Below are 19575 nucleotides of genomic sequence, written 5' to 3' on the forward strand. Positions count from 1 at the left end.
GGGCAGAAGGGCCAAGCCCCCATGCAGCGCCCAGCAGCCCCCAGAACAACCAGCAGAGCGAAGGCCCTAGAGGGTCAGCTCGTGAAGCATCCTGGGCCAGTGCAAGGATGTGGTGGTCACTCTGGCCAGGGCTTTAAGCTGGCCGGGCCTCGGCCCTTGAGGAGGAGGAGCTTGGGGGCAGCGCTGACACAGGGAGACAGAGCAGGGCACGGAAGGATGAGGCGAGACATAAGCGGACCCCAGGTGCATTCTAACCCCTCGCCCCCGAGGGCCTGTGTGTGGGGAGTAGACAGGACGGCCAGCTTTGGGCCTGGCAGCCGGGAACTCGGAGCTGCTGAGAGAGGCTGTGTGGGCGGGGCCGTCAGAGGGAGGGTTTGCCGTCTGAGGCTCCCCCAGAGGAGACGCTGGGTGGAGCCGGGTCTCCATGTGGACTCACTCACTCAGAGGTGAGAGTCCTGGGGCCTGGAGAGGCTGGGGCTGACTTGGAGGTGCCCTGGGAAGTGTCCGCTGCGAGGAGGTTAGGGAGGAGAGGAGGGCAGGGAGCTTGTGACACAGCAGCCACTGAGGCAGAGTGCACTGTACGGGCCTATCAGGTGAGCTCCCACGCACAACATGTGTTTAGCTCACTTAAACCTCACCAATCTCAGGAGAGGGGACTGAAATGACAGCATCAGGGCAGCCTGGGGTTTCACCACACTCAAGTCTTTGTGAGTGGAGTTGTGCAGTGTACAACCTGCACAGCTGTACAATGTGGCCATGAGTACAGTCCAGTGGTAACCAACCCGGAGCCGAGAGCAGGTCCCCTTGTCAAGACCTGCTCTCCTCCTACTCGCCAGGAGACCTGAGGCAGCTTCTGGCCCTCGTGGCCCCTCAGATTCCTCATCTGTGCGACACAGATGATAATGACAGCACACACCCTGGGCTTGCCGGGGAGATCGAGTGAGGACAGTGTGCAGGACACAGTGGCCACCTGGGCGTCAGCTGCTGTTACACCGTCAGCACCAGCCCTTTATGAAGACGAGCCCGAAACTGGAGAGACTAAGTGGCTTGTCTGAGGTCACACGCCAGGAAGCCGCAGAAAACAGGGCAGAATCCTGGACGCTCCGAGCTCTTCCCTCTCCTAAGTGCTACCCAATTAAAGAAAAACACAACGACTCAAGTTTACTTTTTGTAGTATGTTAAGATCCCCTACAACAGTAAGTCAAATAACAAATGCATAGTTCTTCAAATGAACGCTTTCTGTCTTCCTTCTTCAGGCGGTCTCCCACAGAGCAGGTAAGTGTGGTTTCCAGTCTCCGTGCAGCGTCCTGCCACTCAGTTAAGGTCATGAACTCAGTTAAGCTTTGTCCATTTTCTTCCAAAGTGACTTTACCAAGGAATTCTGGGTTAAAATAAAATCCTACATTTCTCAAATAAGTATAGTAGGTGTTGCATTTGAAAGAAAAAAACAAAGAAAGAGAACAAAAGGCACTGGACTTGAAGGCCCAGTGATTCTAACAGCTCAATAGTCGAGAGTGACCTAAGGCAAGGAAGCAGCCAGGCGGCAGGTGGCCCACGGGTGGGGAGGTGGCCCATGGATGACCCAGGTGGCACACAGATGAATGCTGGCAGCAGAGGACAGCTCCCACGTGGGAGGCCGGGCCCACACAGGGAGAGCTCTGGCTCCTACTTACAGATTGAGGGAAAGTTGGAAAGAAATAGTTTCAAGTCTGAACGGCAATCTGAAACTAAACTAAATTGATAGGCACCGCTGAAACAGATATTTCTTTTAAAGATGAGCTGTTGAATCACCTTTGAAAACAATGCTGACTATGACATTATTAGAAACAAAGCAGAACGTAAAGGCAGCTGGTCCTTCAAAGAGGACAAGTGCTCATTCTAGACCAGAGAACCGGGGGCTGAGCTCACGCGGCCTAACCGGTCCCAAGGTTTGTAAAACTGGGGGTGTGCAGATTAAAGAAACGGCATATCCGTGTGTCTGCACAGGAATGTACAGAAAGGACGGAGATGCTCAGATCCGACTGAAAACGCCAATAAGATGAAACAGACACGGGACATGACAGCTGGACGCACTGGGCACAGACCAAGGCACGTGGTGGGTCCCAGGGCCGTGACGCACCCGCGGGACACTGCCAAACAGGACAGAAGAAGCTTCCCAGAGATGAAGAGCCGCATGTGCCACCGATCGGACACTCGTGCGCACTGACAAGGGGATAAACAGCATGAAAACGCGTGTTCTCAGCAGTGTCACTGACACCCAAGAATGAGACGCCAAAGGGCGTCCAGACCAGAGCAATGGATGACTGAGGCGATGGAGTCAGGCTGGAGGCAGCCATGGACGATTACTAAACTCTAAGAAAAGGGGAGTGACTCACAGCCAGGTTCCCCTGAAGCTGCCCTTACCTATGGGGGAGGGTCCTCTGAACCCCGAGGAGTGTCAGCACCCCTGTACCAAATGCAGAGTCCCACCTCCACAGAACCAAGTGCACAGCGTATCCGGGAGCCGACCCCCCCCCCAGACCTGACTCCCCCAAACTGCCCAGAGCCTGTGGGGGGGCGGGAAGGGGGGTAATCACTGTGAGGCTCCCAGGAGAGCTGGGCGCCGGCCAGGCCAGTACTAGGATGGTGGCTCTGTGGCAGGTCCCTTACTCACTCCGGCCAGAGCTCTGCTCCCTGAGTCTCCCTTCACGCTAAAATGCCAGCATCCCAGACAGGCCTTGTGGGCAGAATCTGAGCCAAGGCCTTAGCCCCTGGATTACCTGACGGGTCCTGGCAACTGCCGGCCAGCCTGACCCTGACCATCTAGGACCCAGGCCCCACACTGCTGCTCAGTTAGGCTAAGAGCAAGGGGAGGAGGGGGGGGAGGAGGGGAGGGAGGGAGGGAGGGAGGGAGGGAGGGAGGGGAGGGGAGGGCAACAGCAGGGATGTGGTTCCACGTGGCCAGTAGAGGAGGACAGATGCAGGGTACGAGTTTAAGGAAGACGGACCCTAAAACTTAAACACTTGTATTACGCCTTGGCTTTACACGGCAACTAAGACCAGACACATTCTTTTACAAATTTCGGTTAATTTAGTCTCATTAAAATTGGCAATCTGTCAGCACACATTTAAAACTTGATAGTACAGGCTAATTTTTTTTCCATTTTATCTTAACTATTTCCTATTTAAAATACTAAGCTAAAATAGTAGAACCATAAAATCACGTTACATATCAACTATATCATCAAAGTAATAATTTTTTAAAGATTGGAATCGGTGTATGAAACTATACCTTCCAATTCCACAGGAGCAGTAAGCTCCTCCACGCTCAGCTTACTATAATTAAATTTATAAGTTATTTGATAAAATTTAATTTACAAGTGAGATCAGTGAACTAAACCAGCTGTAAGTATTGCATACGTTGCCTCATGGGTCCTTTAATATGATTAAGACAAGCCAGTGAACAGCGGTTTTTGGGCTCAGAACCGATGGGAGGAAAACTGCACTAATGAAAACGGGACTGTTTCCTGGCAGCTGCCGCCTCCTAGTCCGAGAGCGAGCCTACAGCACCACCTACTGTCGGAAGTCGGCGGCTCTGGGCTTCCGGCCGGGCCTGCGTGGGCGCTGGCCTGTCCCTCGTCACATGGTCCTGGTGTTCTGTCACACACACACTCACACACACACACACACACACAGTCACAGAATGCCAACATCAGACAGGCTACTCTGGCCACGGACCAGGCCCCGCGCGTTGGCAAGAGGGCACCTATAGGACAAAGGAGACGTATGCCATCTGCACACACGTCAGAACACATCTAACCCTACATTTTAAAAGTGTGAGTTTTAGTGTATGTAAATTGCACCCCAATATATCCAGCTTAAAAAAGAAAAATCCCAGGAAATAAACTGTATAAGAAAGTCATAGCCTCGATTTGAAATAAAATCGACAACACATAGATTTCAAGACTGAATGAACGAATGTATTCCATAGAGTAGAAAAAGCGGGAAAACACTGGAGACACAGTACAGGAAGCCTGGGGTTCTTCTGTCAACGAGAAAACAAAGCCTACGCGCCGGTGTTCACTGACAGTTAACTCGGTTAGGGCTCATTCTCGTCACCACAGCCACCCCCCTCCAGAGGGGACATGGAGCAGGGAGGCGGGCAGCTGGCCCAGGACACACTGTCGCGGGGGGGCCAGGACCTGCGCTCAGCCCGCAGCCATGCCCACCGCCCTGCCGCACCGCCTGCCTGGCAGTGATAACCCAGGAAAAGACAAATGCGAACCAGGATGGCCGGAGATAATAAAAACAATCAAAATGGGCCACAGCGGTGGGCAATGAGCGTGTGCTGAGAGAAATCGCGTCACTATTTCCCTTTGCCCACGAGGAAGTCCTGCTGTGGGACGTGGAGGACATGACCACCTGCATTTCACTTGGCTCTGTCATGGACATTACTAACCATAAGGACACAAAGGCCACTTGGGGACCTGCGACTCATTGAACCGTGGGGACAGGACACATGGAGTTTCCTACCTCACCTTGGTCTTAGCCAAAGGCCGAGGAGTGATGACGTTTCCTACTTCGATAATGTCAAAAGGAAAAGAAAAACCAACCTGACAGAAGCTGATCAGTGGGAGGAATGAGGAGAGGTGATGGGCAGGGGGCAGGCCCGCCCACACGCCTGACACGGCCCAAGGAACCAGACGGGGAAGCACGCACAGCTCTGACATGACAGCAGAGGCGCGAGGCCACCCATCCCGCTGGCGGGGCCCGCACTCCTCCCCAGGCCCCTCGTCCCTGCCCCCTTTACCACTGATGCGACAAGACTTAAATATGCATTTTCTCAGTCCTCTTCACGGCTATAGCTGGCCTCCCAACACAGTTCTGGCCAAAAGGTGTGAGTAAAATATGCTGGAGGCTTCTGAAATGCCTCATGAAAAGGACAAGCGTGGTCTGTATTGCCTACTCCTTCCCGGTTGTTCCTGCCTTGACTGTAGATGCGATGGCTGGAGCTGTGGCAGTTACACTGCAACTAAGAGATGGTTCCAGACTCCTGACATGGCTGTGATTCTATTCAGCTCTGTAGAAAAAGCCTACCTCTGGGTTACTTACTATGAAATACATAAATGAATAAGTCCCCAGCTGTTTAACACAGTATAGGTCATGTTTTCCATTACTTCCAGCCAAAAGCACTGCCGAATGGCACAGGAAGAGAAGGGAAGGCAGGAGAAGTGTAAATGAGCTAAAGGCTGTCCTTCTGCCGTGAGGCAGAGCGCACACATGGCACGGAGAACGACATCCCAGCCCCTCGCCACCAGGCCCAGTCACTGACTGAAGTCGTGTCTACTGGGAGGGAAAACAGGAGCATCGCATGGCAGCTTCTGGGATCCTTCTCAAGAGGCAACATGGCCGCTGCACCGTCACTTTGCCCAGCACATGCCCCAGCTGTGGGGGAGCTCAGGCAGGGCACACAGGGCACCAGGAAAAAGGAAGTCTGGGGCCCTGACGACAAGACGCCGTTCCAGCCCTGCCTGCTAAGCAGGCGCTGCTGTGAGGGGACAGCCTCTCCCCTTAAGCTGTGTCTCTGACACCTGTAGCCAGTCCCAATACAAACCAATAGGAAACACAAACAGCCACCACTCTTTAAAACTCAGCGCAGCCTCTGGGGGTGGGGGTGGGGTGAGGGCTGTGGGTCGCTGCTTTTCTCCAAGGGCCCTTCTAAATGTTGTGATTCTCTGACTTTGAAAGCGTCACTTTGATAAACACTGAAATAAAGCCCAGGTCTGACCTCCTCTTCCCCAGGCCCCACTGCTGGCCCCTCCCACGGCGGCAGCCCTCAGGCTCCCCAGCCCCCGCAGCTGTCTCCTGACCCCGTCCCGCGGCACAGCCCTCCGGCCCTGTGTCCACCTCCCCATGCATCCGCCTGGATGACACAGGCTCCCCTGAGAGACTCAGCTCCACCCCACCCCACGCAGCTCGCCACGCCTGCCTCCAGGGCAGGCCCCCTGCCTCTTGCCCCCTCGGTCGTCACAGCACCAGGAGACTCCGCTGTCGCCGCCTGCTTACATCCCCTTCCCCGAGCCCACCGTGCTGTCCATGTGGAGGCCAGAGACCATGTCATCCCTTCCCTGCCGCCTGGGACGCGGCCGCAGAGGCCTAAGTTCCGCAATGAAAGAACCACCCCCGGCCCGACCTTGAGCGGCTCTGGGCCTTATTCTTGTAGAATGGGGCCCCAGAACCTTTCCTCATCACGTGAAGAAGTGATGGAGAGGCCACATTAAATGCTCTCGCCCGTGTTTGAAGGTCATCTGTGGCCGGAACACCAGGCAAGCTCGCAGGCTGCTAGGGGCAGTCAGGCTGGGTTCGTGGCAGGGAGGGGGGTCAGCACAGGGACCGTCCACAAGAGGGCGCCGCCGCGCCGCCACAGTCCCTCCCGCTGCAGGGAACCCGCGCCAAGGACGCACAGGGTATTTCCCTGCTCCTACAGGCGAGTCTATTTTTCACACCTCAGTCTGAAGGTATCTGGATCCATTATTTTATGTTTAGTCTCACGGCCAGACACAAAACAGCTAGAAGAAAATTCCCCCGACTCTAAGAACAGATGTTTATGATTTGCATGCACAGTGTACAGGTGACTGAACGTTGATGTATTGTCATACGTTTGTGGGTAATTGTGCACTTAAAGCCACAACAATAAGAACCGGGGATCCAACCACTTTTTAGAAATTGTTCAAACTTCACGCTGTTTAAACCAAGTTCTATTCAGATTATTTTTCATTTTGCGAATGGAAAACAACCCAAGGTCACCAGGTCCCCGATGCTCCAAGTCTACCAGCTTCCCCGCCGTGGCCACCAGCAGGCGGCGGTGTGTCCCTTACACCCTCACACCTGCCGCCCCAGGGGTCTGGAGAAGAGGGGCCGGCGGGGTGTGGTGACCCCTCCTGGGTCCTGGTCAAATGCCAACCCCTCGGAGAGGCCGCCACTCCTGCTGCCCTCCCTTATAGCTGACACTGCCGGTGGTGACAGTACGGCTGTTCTCTGCCCTGCTAGCTACCAGCTCCACAGGCAGGTGCCATCTGCCCCGTCCACCTTGCCCACAGGTGCTCAGCACACACGCTGGAGGCAGCACAGACCTTTCCTGAACGCTGCTACAGGCCCCAAAGCTCTGAGCCACTCTGGCGGCCGCACCTCCATCTACCTGCACCACCCCACATCACCGTCCTCGAGTGCTCCCTGAGTCTCAGCCTGGGCGGGGCCCCAACCCTGGAGAGGACTGTTAAGGACCCGCGCGTTGGAAGACAGGTGTCCCCGTGGATGCAGAACCTGCCAGGACTGTGAAACCCGTGTTGTGGCCCCAACCTCACCACACACACACAGCAAATAAGAGGAGGTGGGAGCTGGGGCTTGGGGGGCCTGGTGCTGACCCCCTCAGAAACAGCCCTCACAGTGCCGTCCTCTCGGCAGCCCTGCCTCCACGCGGGGCAGCGGGACAGCAGTGAGTCTTCCCCTCCTGCTCAAGGCCGGGGCCTGCTCCTAACCCACCTCCAGCTCCAGCCTGGACCGCGGGCATCTACAGGGTGAACAGTGGTGAGGTGGGGGCATGTGACCTGCTATGTCTACAGGTGTCCCCATCCCGACCCCTCCCACCTAGCGGCACTGCAGCTGGTGGCCTCTAGCGGTGGTGACTTGGGCAGGAGGTGTGCGGTCAGGTCTTAGCACCCAGCTCCATCCCGCCCCCTTTGTCCCCAAGGACCTCCGGAGCGTGAGGGCAGCCAGGCTTGCGTCCAGCCGCGCCCGCAGGCAGACAGGCCCACGGCACCCTCTTGGGGGTGGGGACGTCACCTGAGGCCTTCGACTCATGTCTCTGTCTGCCATCTGCCTTCACCTGATCTTCCTGAACACGCAGACGCGTGTTCTCCACATGCCCGTTCTCTTGTCAAATCTGTCTCAAGGTTTGAAATGAAAAGCAGGCTCAGCGGTTCCAGAAAGTGTCCCGGTCTCTGCCAGCGCCGTACATGTCACCTTGATTTCAGGATGAAGTCAGCTTGTCTTGTCCAGTCTTTTTGCCTCACTGTGCGCCTCTTTCTCTTGGTTGTTCTGTCTGGCCCTTCCGCTTGCATCACTGAGCTCCCAGGATCATGGCTGTTTTCTTAGTCTGTTTAGGGTGAAATGCTCCCCAAGTGCCTAGTCACTCTGCAGGCTCTGGCTGAGTCTGGGGGCCAAGGAGGCACAGAGGACAGGCCCTCCGCCCTCTGGGTTCACACGCAGCATGGCCGAGGACTCTGGGTCTGCAAACTGCCCCCCACGCAGTCCTCCGGAGCCGCCGGGGCCAGCAGACAAGGCCCCCACGCAGCCAGCGAACCCCAGCCCTGGGAATGGATGGTGGCAAATTCTTAAGTCTCTGCGGCCACAGACAGTGTCTGCCATACATTCTTTATCTGGCTTACAGCTGCTCCTTAGATGCAAAGGCATTCTTACCGTTTCCCCGAAAATAAGACCTAGCCGGACCATCAGCTCTCATGTGCCTTTTGGAGCAAACATTAATATAAGACTCGGTCTTGTTTTACTATAATATAAGGCCTGGTCTTATATAATATAATGTAAGACCGGGTCTTATATTACTGTTTGCTCCAAAAGGCACATGAGAGCTGATGGTCTGGCTAGATCTTATTTCCGGGAAAACACGGTAGCTGTAGACCCTAGCCTTCGGGTCCCCATGGCCATCTGCAGGGAGGTCTCCGTCCCAGCCTCCGGGATACACAGCTATCACCCAGGGGTCTGGGCTCAGGCTGCAGCACAGCAGCTTCCCCAAGGCGGGCCTTGAGGGCAAGGACCCTGACTTGCTCACCTCCGCATCTTCACCACTGGGAGGTCTGGCCTTGGGTGGGCTCTCAAGCGAGCACCTTCCACGTGTTCACTGGCTATTCAGATTTCATCTTTCAGGGAAACCCCGTGTGAGCCCCTAATTCCCACGACACCATCTCGTCCTCACTTCTTTGTAGGATCTTCAGGTATTACGGACACTGAAATACAGGAGGCTGGGCTTCCGTTGCTCAAGCACACACCTCCCTCGGGACGCACCTCGCTCAGGTCTGCAGCTGTCAGGCACCCAGCTCCGTGGGGTGCACAGTTCCATCAGCAAAGCATCCCAATCCCAGTGGTGTTCGCACCCCCACCCCCGTGTCCACGCCTATATAATCTCTCCTTGACAATGGGCGGAGCTGGGAATATAATGAGTACACCCATAGAAGGCCAAGGCGAAAGGATTTTTGCAGATAAAATGAGGTCCCTAATCAAAAGGGAGACTATCCTGAGTGGGCCCGACCTAATCGGCTGAGCCTGTTAGGATTGGGACGTCAGAGCCATGAGGCGGGGCGACACCGTCCCGCAGGCCTCGGGGAAGCCAACCCAACCGCCATGCCGTGGGGCGTCAGCTGGCAGGGAACGAGGGGCGGCCTTAGGGGTGAACGGCCTCACAGACGGAACTCTGCTCACAGCCAGTGAGCTGGGCAGGGGGCCGAGCCTCAGAAGACCCTGCGGCCAGGTGAGACCCCTCGCAGGGACCCAGCCAAGCTGTGCCCTGAGCCCTGCAGACAGAGGGCTGAGTCTGCGGTGATCTGCCAGGCAGCGACAGAACACCAACCCCAGACCCCTTCACTACTGACACCTGGAGGGAGAGAACTGGGGTTCACACTGGCGAATGCAGCTGACAACCCCCAACAGCTGTCCGAAGGCACCAGGACTGAGTCACGACCGCCAGGACAGTGAGCCCAGAAGTGGCGACCTGGTGCACGGGCCAGGCCCACTGCAGGCGGGATCTGGGGGGACGGGGCTGGGGGAGGACAGGAGTTGCTCTGCTTCTCCAACGCTTCATGTCCTCGGGGGCTCAGGGAGGCCTCGCCCCTCTGACCTGTGCGCAGCTCCCTTCCACTCACTGCGCTCTTAAGTTGAGATGAAGGGTGGTTTAAGTGGGGTGTCTTCCCACTGAGCCCCTGGCACCCAGGAACACCCCATGTGCTGAGTCCCTCCACTGTCCAGTCATAACTCAGGGCACCGTGAGGCCCAACGACAACCTGCCTCCTGCACACGCACAGACCTGGACGCAACAGTAGGCAAACAGACCTACGTCTGGGGTGTCCTCTCTGAAAAGGAGTCTCCTCCCCATGGCTCCCCAGGAAGGAGGAAGGGCTTGTGCCATCTGCAGCCACCACACGCCCCCAGGAGGCAGGCTGGCCCCTCCTGTGCCCACAGGGTGGGACGTGAAGTTCCTCACGGCCATCAGCGTGGGCAACACACAGGCCTCGAGATGAAGAACTCATGCTGGTGGGGTGTGCCCGCTCACTTCCTGGTTTCAGGACAGAAGAGCACACGAGAGCCATTTTCAAGTCGGTGACAGAGGCTATGGGTGACCACGCTGCAGACAGCGCCTCTGACCTGGCTGGCGGCCAGCTCCTGACCTCACATGACAGACGCTGCGCACTGATGCCTCTGTAGAACGGAAGCCCATGAGTCGGGCCAGCTGATACAAAGACACCTTCTTGGTGACAATGAAATGCCAGAAAAACACACTGAGAGTCACTGCTTATTCTTAGCCAATTTTATTTTACTTCAGAACCCTCGGGAATGATTATAAACTAAAGCGTCATCTGTGCTTAACAGGTTGTTTCAGCCAGAAGTCACTCTAAAGGAAACTCCTGCCAAGTATTGGCTACATGTAAGGCTTCAGAGCGGCGCTCTGCGACAGCGTCCTTCGCTCACCAGCCACCCCACCCCCCCCAGTGTGACAAGGACACCAGGGCTCCCCCTGCTGCTGCTGCAGCCTGGAGCAGGCGTGACAGCGCACGACACGCAGCAGGGTGCCCTAGGAACCTCCATGACAGTCCCCTGCCACCCCCAGTTGTCCCCAACAGCTCCTCCGAATGCCAACTGCTTGGGACGCCGTGCTGCATCTGGCTGCCAGCGACACCTCTGAGCCAAGGCTCTAGACACCCCAGTGCCCGGCCGGCCCAGCAGGTGGCCGTGGGAGGAAGTGGTCTGCACACGGTGGGTAGGGGGCACTGCGCGGGACAGAAAGGTGCCCTGCCCTGAAGGACCAACGTGCAGGTCAAAGCCTCCCACGTGACACGACGTATCTCTCCAAGCTTTGAACAGCCTCCCCAAGTCCAGCCTGGGAGGGCTGCGCCTGCTCCCCGCAGTCGGGGCAGACAAGGCCGCGTGGGCTGCGCAGCAGGTGTGGGTCGACGCTCAGCCTGCTCCGTCTGCCTTCACACGTGACAGGGGCGCTGCGAGCAGCACTGCACGAGACTTACATGTTGGCACACGTCTCTTTTATTACACTTGGCATGATCGCACTTTAAAAGATTATATGGTTTTAAATCTACAAAGCAGTATCTTCTATGAATTTCACGTCAGAATAAACGGGGGTATTTGCTATGAAAAGAATGTCGGGGTGTGGTGGCAGTGAGAGAAAAAGCTGTGACGTTTCCACCAGCGTCAAAGTTTCCTCAGGCCCCGCCCAGAGGTGCGCGCTGGCTCAGCCGCAGGCCAGCCCGACCCGGCCCAGGACACCCTCTGACATGTGAGGTACAGGCACTGCTTCTGTCCTTTTAGGGAACAAGCGAGGCAGAAGCAGCCACGGAGCCTGACACCGGCGCGAAGCCCAGACCCCCGGCGCTGCTGCCGGAACAGGGAAGGGGGGCGAAGGGGGAAGCCCCGAGGGCATGCGGGCTTCAACTCGTAAAGACTTTTTTAGCCAAAAAAATTCATGTTTCTTTTTTTCTTTTTCACGCCACTCTGAAAAGGGAAAAGAATAATACATCAGGCTATCCGCTGCCGAAATTAGCTCTCACTTTATGAAAACAGAAACAAAATTCGGACTGTGCGGTTAGTTATCAGCCGAGAGTCGGGAGGAGACGCTGCCGTGGTTGTAACTTCAGCCCTCGCGTCCCGCTCTGTCAGCACATGGGGGGGGGGGGGTGTCTCTTGGCCTCATCACTTCTCCTGTGGCTTTAAGGACAATTTATTTCTGCAAAAGATGGCCAACACCTCGCTTTCGCAACGCATGCTTGCCCTGTGTCAAAACACTGGCTCTTGCACACAAGCAGCTTAATGCAGCTGTTTACTTCTGTGGCCTGTCACACGTGGCCGGTCACACTCACAACTCACTCCGCACTGAGCACGTGTGTCCCTCAGACCCGACTAGCGCTGAGGTTCTCACTACCTTTTGATAAAGTCGCAGGCAAGCTGACTTGGCGTCACTAACTGAGCTGAAAGGAGAGCTGAGGCTGAAGATGACACCCCAGCCTCCGCACAAGCCGTGAGCAGTCACCTCCCGTCACCCTCCTGCCCCGGGTACCGAGGAAAAAAGGATCAGGTGACAATCGAGCAAAATCTCTTCTAAAGGTCTCCCTGCAAACCACTGAGTGACCTTCCATTCCTGACATGTACACCCTCAGAAATGCCCAGCGGGGCCTCTCCAGGCCCCAACTCAAAACCCAGTGGTCAGATGTGGGCGCATCTTGACTCCCCAAAATGCCCCACCCCCGTGGGCTGGCGCCCGCTCCTCCGTCCTTGGCCACGCCCACGGGTGCCCGCCACACGCAGGCACTTGTCAGCGCCCTCAAAATGAAGGAACAAATGCACGCGGGGACACGCCGGTCCTTTAGGCGTCCAGCAGGCCGCCGGCCACCTCCTGATGCTTCCGCCTCACAGGAATGTCCTTGAGGGCTTAAGACCTGGCTTCCTTCACTTAATCTCTCCACAGACCACACGTTAACCATACACCCCACCGGCTTCACCGGGATTTCAGGGTTTGTCTCGACTCCTCTCACAAGCAGGTGCTGAATCATGTAAGTCACCAAAAGTAAGTACCAAACAAACTGTCTTTTAATCACCTCCAAGGAAAAGGCTGGCAGGAGGCCCCGGTGCTTGCCGGGTGACCAAAGAGCCGCCGGAGGGCCCGGGGCGCCCAGCACACAGGCTGAGGCCACAGGCACGGTTTAAAAGACACGCTCACTTCACAGCAAGCAGAAGTCATTTATCAGCCAATGAAAAATGGCAGGTTCGCCCTCTTACTTTGAAGACTGTTCAGTGTCTGTGTCCTCTGACCCCGGGGCCAGGCGTCCGGCAACGCAGGACGGAGCAGACGGTGTGCACGCGCCTGGCCAGCGGTCCCCAGCTCTCGGCGTCCCCTTGACAGACTTCACTCTGTGTAACAAAAAGATTCAGTTACTGTCCATCGTGTGAGTGTGAGAAGCTTCTTCACTCCTCACACGGGAACTCTAATAATACGGACTCAGTTAACCCCCCGCCTAAGTATGTTTCAATGACTTTTTCCGTATTCTTACGGATTTTAAAGCTGATACGCAGTACCGAGCATGCCTCACCCAGCTGCCAGGACAACCGGCGCCCATGTAACACCCACAATGCACCTTGCTCCCGGCGCACTAGTGCAGACAGGTACCCCCCAGGCCAGAGGGGCCCTCACCTTCTGTACAGTGGGCGTGGGCTGGCAGCAGAAGGTGGTGACACGTCTGCACGTCACTGCCTCTCAATGAGCAAGTCACTACAGAGAAAGTTTCCACACGCTACTACACTTTCAAACCCAAGTATGCAACATTCCCATTTAGTTTTAGCAAAACAAGGCGACATCCAAAGGAAGGAAGCCCTCGGGGCTCCGAGCTAAGGCCGGGGGAGGGACAGCGGGTCCCTGAGGGGACTCAGGCAGTGCAGACAGCGTACATCTGAGCGTGGAACCCAACTGCACAGTCGTCACCAGACGTGTCACAGCTGCAGGTCCCAGGGGGAGAACTGCTGGTTTCTGAGCCCCTTCCACGTCTCCCAGCTGTGACTGTGCCGTGTGCCAGGGCTCTGCCAGGGCCGTCTCCAAGTGACGGAACCAAGGGGTCACTACACGATTAACCATGTGACAACTGCCAAGCCAGGCCCCTGCCATAGAAAGGGAGAGTTAAGGCACCACAGGTGCATATGGCCACAAGGCTGAGGACAGCAGGACAGGCAGCAGGAGGGTTTATCTTTCTTGCAAAAGAGAATTAGCGAGAAACTGAGGACAGAGCTGCACAGGGGCTGTGGTTTGGGGCAAGGAAGCAAGTCAGTGACCGGCTGAGAGATCTGGTCGTGCCCTCAACGTGCCTGGAGCCGGCACGTGAAACGGGCAGGAACGGTGGCAACCTAAAAGTCTGGGGGGCAAAGGGGCAACAGAGGTAGGATGGGACGAACAGAGCCGCACGGTGGGTGCTCTGGCGGCCCAGCTGCAGGCCAGGACCCCGCCTCTCTGGAGCCTTCTCCTGCAGCAGCGCCTGGCCCAGCACGTCCCCTTGAAAACAGTGTGACCCCAGCTCAGTCAAGCTGGAGGGTCTTCTACAACAGATGCACCTGTGACTGTCCCCCAACGCAAGGACGTTCAAGTGCCAGCCCTGCTGCTGAAGGAGGAGCCACGTGAGAGGTAACACGCTCGTCCTAACAGCAAGTATGGACAGAGCTGGTTGTATTCAAATCAACGTACCACTCAGCTCGGGATGGCCCGCCTGCCAGTAATACTCGTCATACTGATTAAACAAAGCAACTGTGTTTCCTTTCCAAGGGACCTTTGTCATTATAACTTAATTAGGCTGGAAATCAGGGCTTCGCTCTGCCACAGAACAAGGACTAACTGTCTGCCCTGTAGATGCATAAAACCATGGCGTGTGTACTGTTACACGGAGATGTCCGAGGGCAGGTTCTCTGATGTTTGGAGACACCGGTTATCGCAACACAAACAAACGCGGGTGCGCGCAGGCGAGTGCAGAACAGGCGCGCGGCGGCCGGGGTGCTGAGTCAGGAACCTTCTCCCTGACTTCTGACAGGCCTTCCTAGGAATGGCAGCCGCCACGGAGGATGAAGCCAGCGTGCAGAGTGGCGGGTGTGAGCGGGGCCGGGGTCACGGAGCCCGGGGCGCAGGAGGGCTAGAGATAGAGACGCCCTTGGCTGAGCTGCTTGTTGACAGGGAAGGTGGACGGCCTCTCGGGAGACGGTCCCACGGGCAGACTGCGTGGAAGAAAGAACAACCCCATCTGTTTTCAGAAAGACAGCTTGACAGGTCTGTAGGCAGCGGCGGGACGGGTGCGACCAGAGGCTGGGAGGACAGCGGGGACAGAGGAACGGCAGAGTCATCTCGCAGGCGGGTGGGGGGACCCGGCGAGCAGGCCCGCTGGAGCAGCGCGGCGACTCAAGGCTCCATCAAAGGTGCGATGGATTCCACAGCAACGTGAGGACATCAAGAGGAAGCTGGGAGGGGGGCGGCGTCCTGACGGCGAAGCCCCCCCAGCACATCCACTGTGGCCAGTGCTACTGCGCCTGGGACACAGAGAGCCTGGTGACCTGAGGGGACGGCAGGAGCTGACGATGCGCATCCAGGCCCAACACAAACGTCTTCACAACGACAATGAGGGGGATTTCAGACAAGTAGCAGCGAGAGGCTGGGCCAGCGGCAGACCCTCCCTCACTAGAAGAAATCTTGCAGGTCACACGTCGGGAGGAGGAAAGTGATCTTGGTGAGAGAAGCCGAACAAAAAAAGAAAGAAGATTAAAGCAAGTGGCACGTGGGAACACCGACTGTCTGTATAAAAACACAAATTTCACACAACGGCTCCAAGAAGGGAAGAGAGGGGACACTTCCCAACCCTTCTTATGAGACCAGGATGACCTTGGGGGTAAACCCATCCAGGATGTCACAGGAATGAACAATTAGCGGCCATCTTCTCTTGTGAACACACGCCAAGGCTTCAATCCAGTGACATAAAAGAGAGCACCTCACAGCGGAGCTAAATATGGGCAGGAGTGCACAGTTGGCTGAATATCTGGAAATAAATCCATGTGTCGTATCAACAGTGACATTTCTATTCAGGAATGCTTTAACTTAAGACTCCTCAATAATTCAAGTTGGCATTTTCCTACATTTCCATTAGTGCAATAAATCTGACACGCTTCCTAAAATATACTCAACCTTTGGGAAATAACTGAAAACCGAGGGGAACCAACAAAGCTGATAAACTGCAAACAAATGTTTTTGCCAATTGTGACAATAAAGAGCAAGCACATAAAAGCCCTTTCACCTTCCTCCCCTTGGGCTTAGAGCTGCAGCAACACCATGGGGGCGGCTGGGGATGGTGTCCTCAGAAGATGCCAGTATGTCCATCGTGACGTTATCATGAGTAGAGACAAAGGACAAGGCAGGAGGGGACACGGGGCCTTTGCAGCCTCTGGGAGTTTGTTTTCCAGGTACGGCAAGAGCCTGGGTGAGCGACAGACAGGAGAAGGATGCGCGGCTTCACACCTACTTCACACCTGCATTCATCCAAAGGGTCACCAACCCACAAAAGCGGTAAAACGCTACACAAAATGCTGTTCATGTGCCCAGGAGCACCTCGTAGTGAAAAACCGCTCAGCGTTCATCAGATGCCCCAAAGAGCCTCTGGCTTGCATGCTGGTTCGGGCAGAGGCGTCCAAAGTCAGCCCTGCAGGGCCTGGGAACCGACCCCAAACCCACTCCTCTCTTTGGCGCCTCCCCAGCAAAATTTCAGTCTTCGTCTTTCAGTACCACGACAGCTCGTCAACGGTAATTTATACAGTGAATCATTAAGGGGCACTAAAATTTGGAATTCACAACCTAAACTTGGGGTGTTACTCGTGGTGACAGAGATCCGATTCAATCCTAAGAAGTGTGGCTCCCAGGCCCAGCGGCCACCAGCTCCACAGGACGCTGAGCGGAGAGGCCGCAGCCCCCACGCACGCCGCAGCGTCCAGCCAGTTCGTCGTGGATTTCAATCGTCACCATCCTTATTTGTATCGTTATAATGTTAGTTTTGTTTCATCATTTCACATTAGTTTGACATGGGATGTTTGCATATATATAGTGATGAAAATTTCATCAGTTTTTTTGAACCACAATTTTTCAATAACTAAACTTCACAGTATCATAAAATCATCTCCAACCTTATTGCAAAACAGATGCATGGAACCCCCCACCTCAAATTTCAATGAGGTAGTGGCATTTCATTTACTGGCGACGTGCTGACTCAGTACGTGAAGTTTAACTAACTGGCAACGCGCTGTCAAGGTAAGTATAACACAGTGACCGGCTCTTCCTCAGCTCCTGCAGCGCTTGTACTAACATAAAATGACACGTACAAGTGCACATACAGAAATGATTTTATGCATGCTGCTGACAGATTTATGTGACTGGCTCACTTAATTTCTTCCCAATTCTTTGATAATGAGCAATTTTTCCACTGAAAAGAAAGCACCACCACGCTTAAGGACATTCAAGGCACAGGGTTTTGTCACTAAGAGTGACCTAAAGGCTTCGGATTGCAGACGGTGATAAAGCACATAGCTTCTTTCCTTTATTCCCAAGACCTCATCAAAGCGGCAGGAAAGGGACTTTGGGGCAGTAAATGAATCGCAATAGCGTGGAGACATCACAGAGGGGTCTCAGCAGCAGACAGGGACCCTCGCGTAAGTGGTTAAGGGACAAAGCAGATGAACGCGGGTTGGCCTGAAGCGGAGAGGAAACGGCAGTGTAGGATGGAGGGGAGCCCGAGAACAAGGGGCCGAAGCTCAAACCTAAGAATGACTCTCCGAAGACAGTCGGAGGCTTTCCGAGGGGGGTTGAGGGAGCGCAAGCATGGTCACTTGGATCTGGAAGAGAAGAGGATTGGGAGAAGGTAATTCTACACCCAATCACCAGCCAGGGAGGGAGAGAGGGGCGCAGAAGAGAGTTGCCTGCGAAAGAACAGGATCAAGCTGCCATCTGACTTCTCACTAGCAACGCTAGAGTCCGGAAAACAGGAGCAAATGCTTTCGAATTTGAAGGGAAAATTACGTGACCCTAGAATTCTAGACCCAGCTGAATTGTCAATCAAGTATGGGGACAAAATAACTCACGTGGGAACATTGCGTGAAGAGCCCCAAAATCTCTGAGCCACGTGTCCCATGGAGAACTGGGTTAAGGAGGCAAAACAAAAATGGAGCCCACGAAACAGACCTGGTGGGGCAGGGCCCACCGGCAGCCAGAGAACCTTCAGAAGGGGCACTGAACCCTGAAAAGAAGCTGCGAGCTTCCTCTCCTGGGCAAGGGTTTCGTGACACAGAATTATACTTTCTTCCTTCTCCAGTCACACTACTTGGTTCTGCAGTGAAATGTATTTATATTATCATAACACTATAGATACTGCTTCCCTTGTCTTAACATTTTTAGACTGAAGCTGTAGGAAAAGCACAGAAAGCCCAATGACTGACGAGAAACAGCCTACACACGTTTTAAACCTCATGAGAACAAATCTCAGGCTATACCTCATAAAAACTGCCAGCTGGAGAGGCAGCACGCAAGTGCCCACATGAATTAACAAACAGACGCACGACGTGCAGTTGTGGTGACGCAGACCAAGGGGAGAGGACACAAACTGTGAACTGTTTACCTCTGGCAAGAGGCAGGAGAGAGGAGCCGGCCCTGACACACACCCACTGATGGGCCACACGGTACTGCTGTTCCTCCCGGCAGTCACTTTACAGGGCGCCCTCGCCCGGTGGCGACTTGTGTGAGTCTGCAGTGCAGGCACAGGACACACTAAGACGCACTCATTACAGCAAGTGAGGGACTTACGTGCATTACATTAGTTGGATAAAGTCAGAATTCTTTGAAAAACTATTTTTTACTGTGAAAGAAAAACGATAAAACGCATCAGCCATATGAAGAGGGGGGTGCCATGTGTACTAACAAGTGCACACAGGGTGCATCACAGGGTGACGAGAAAGAGACCCGTATACAACACAGGATTCCCAGGTATGTGCCAGAAATCCTTGTGTAGGACAGAAGTCCCAGGTATGTCACAGAAACCCCATTTATAGCACAGAAGCCCCACTTATATCGCAGAAACCCCATGCATGTCACAGGAAGCCTTTAAATATCACACGAGGCCCTTATACATCACAGGAACCCACGCACGTCACAGGAACCCACGCATATCACATTCACTATTTAGTATGCACCTGCCCATGCTTTTCCTACACACACAACACTTTCACACGCCCAAAAAGCTGGCCTAGAAAGTGAACACAGACGTCAGAAGAATGAACCAGAGGGCAGCAGGGAGTTGTCCCTCGGAGAAGAGCGCCCGGCAGTGGCACTCTGAAGAGCCAGGTCACTTTCATTCACCCCAGAAGAGGTCCAAGAAATGCCACCAAGCTGTGTGCTGCTCCTGGGCACCAGTGTGGGCAGGAGACGTTGTCCACGAGACCTTGAGGAAGGTGTCATTAAACAGTGAAAATCAAGACATGAGCCCTTTCTCCACGTGCAGCTGCCATGTGTTCACGGTCCCACGTGTTCTTCCAGCAGCCTGAAGAGGCCCACAGCAATGCACGGGGAGCCCTGCGTGGGAGGGGGGTCCCGAAAGGCCCGCGCCGCCCAGCGCCCCGCGGCTGCTGCCTCCTCGTCCGGGGCTGCCTCTCAGCTAAGCACACAGTCCGCGAGGAGCACATTCTGTTTTGAACAAAATGTCAACTCTCTTAAAAGAAACTCAGAAACATAACAACTGTTCG

The 19575-nt window shown here is 55.1% G+C and overlaps 1 protein-coding gene across 11 annotated transcripts in view; it reads right to left on the bottom strand.

The window, feature by feature from the left end:
• The window catches only part of ADARB1 (adenosine deaminase RNA specific B1), a 116543-nt gene that overhangs the window by 57631 nt on the left and 39337 nt on the right, over positions 1–19575 (bottom strand). For 9 of the 11 annotated variants that reach the window (XM_074323293.1, XM_074323453.1, XM_074323368.1 and 6 more), the window contains exon 2: positions 13054–13185. The exons of the other annotated variants lie outside the window; for them this stretch is intronic. The gene's annotated coding sequence lies outside the window, so the exon portion shown is untranslated. The remainder of the gene's footprint in view (positions 1–13053; positions 13186–19575) is intronic. 11 annotated transcript variants of the gene reach the window in all.

Source organism: Rhinolophus sinicus, linkage group LG01, assembly GCF_036562045.2.
Source record: "Rhinolophus sinicus isolate RSC01 linkage group LG01, ASM3656204v1, whole genome shotgun sequence".
Classification (NCBI taxonomy): domain Eukaryota; kingdom Metazoa; phylum Chordata; class Mammalia; order Chiroptera; family Rhinolophidae; genus Rhinolophus; species Rhinolophus sinicus.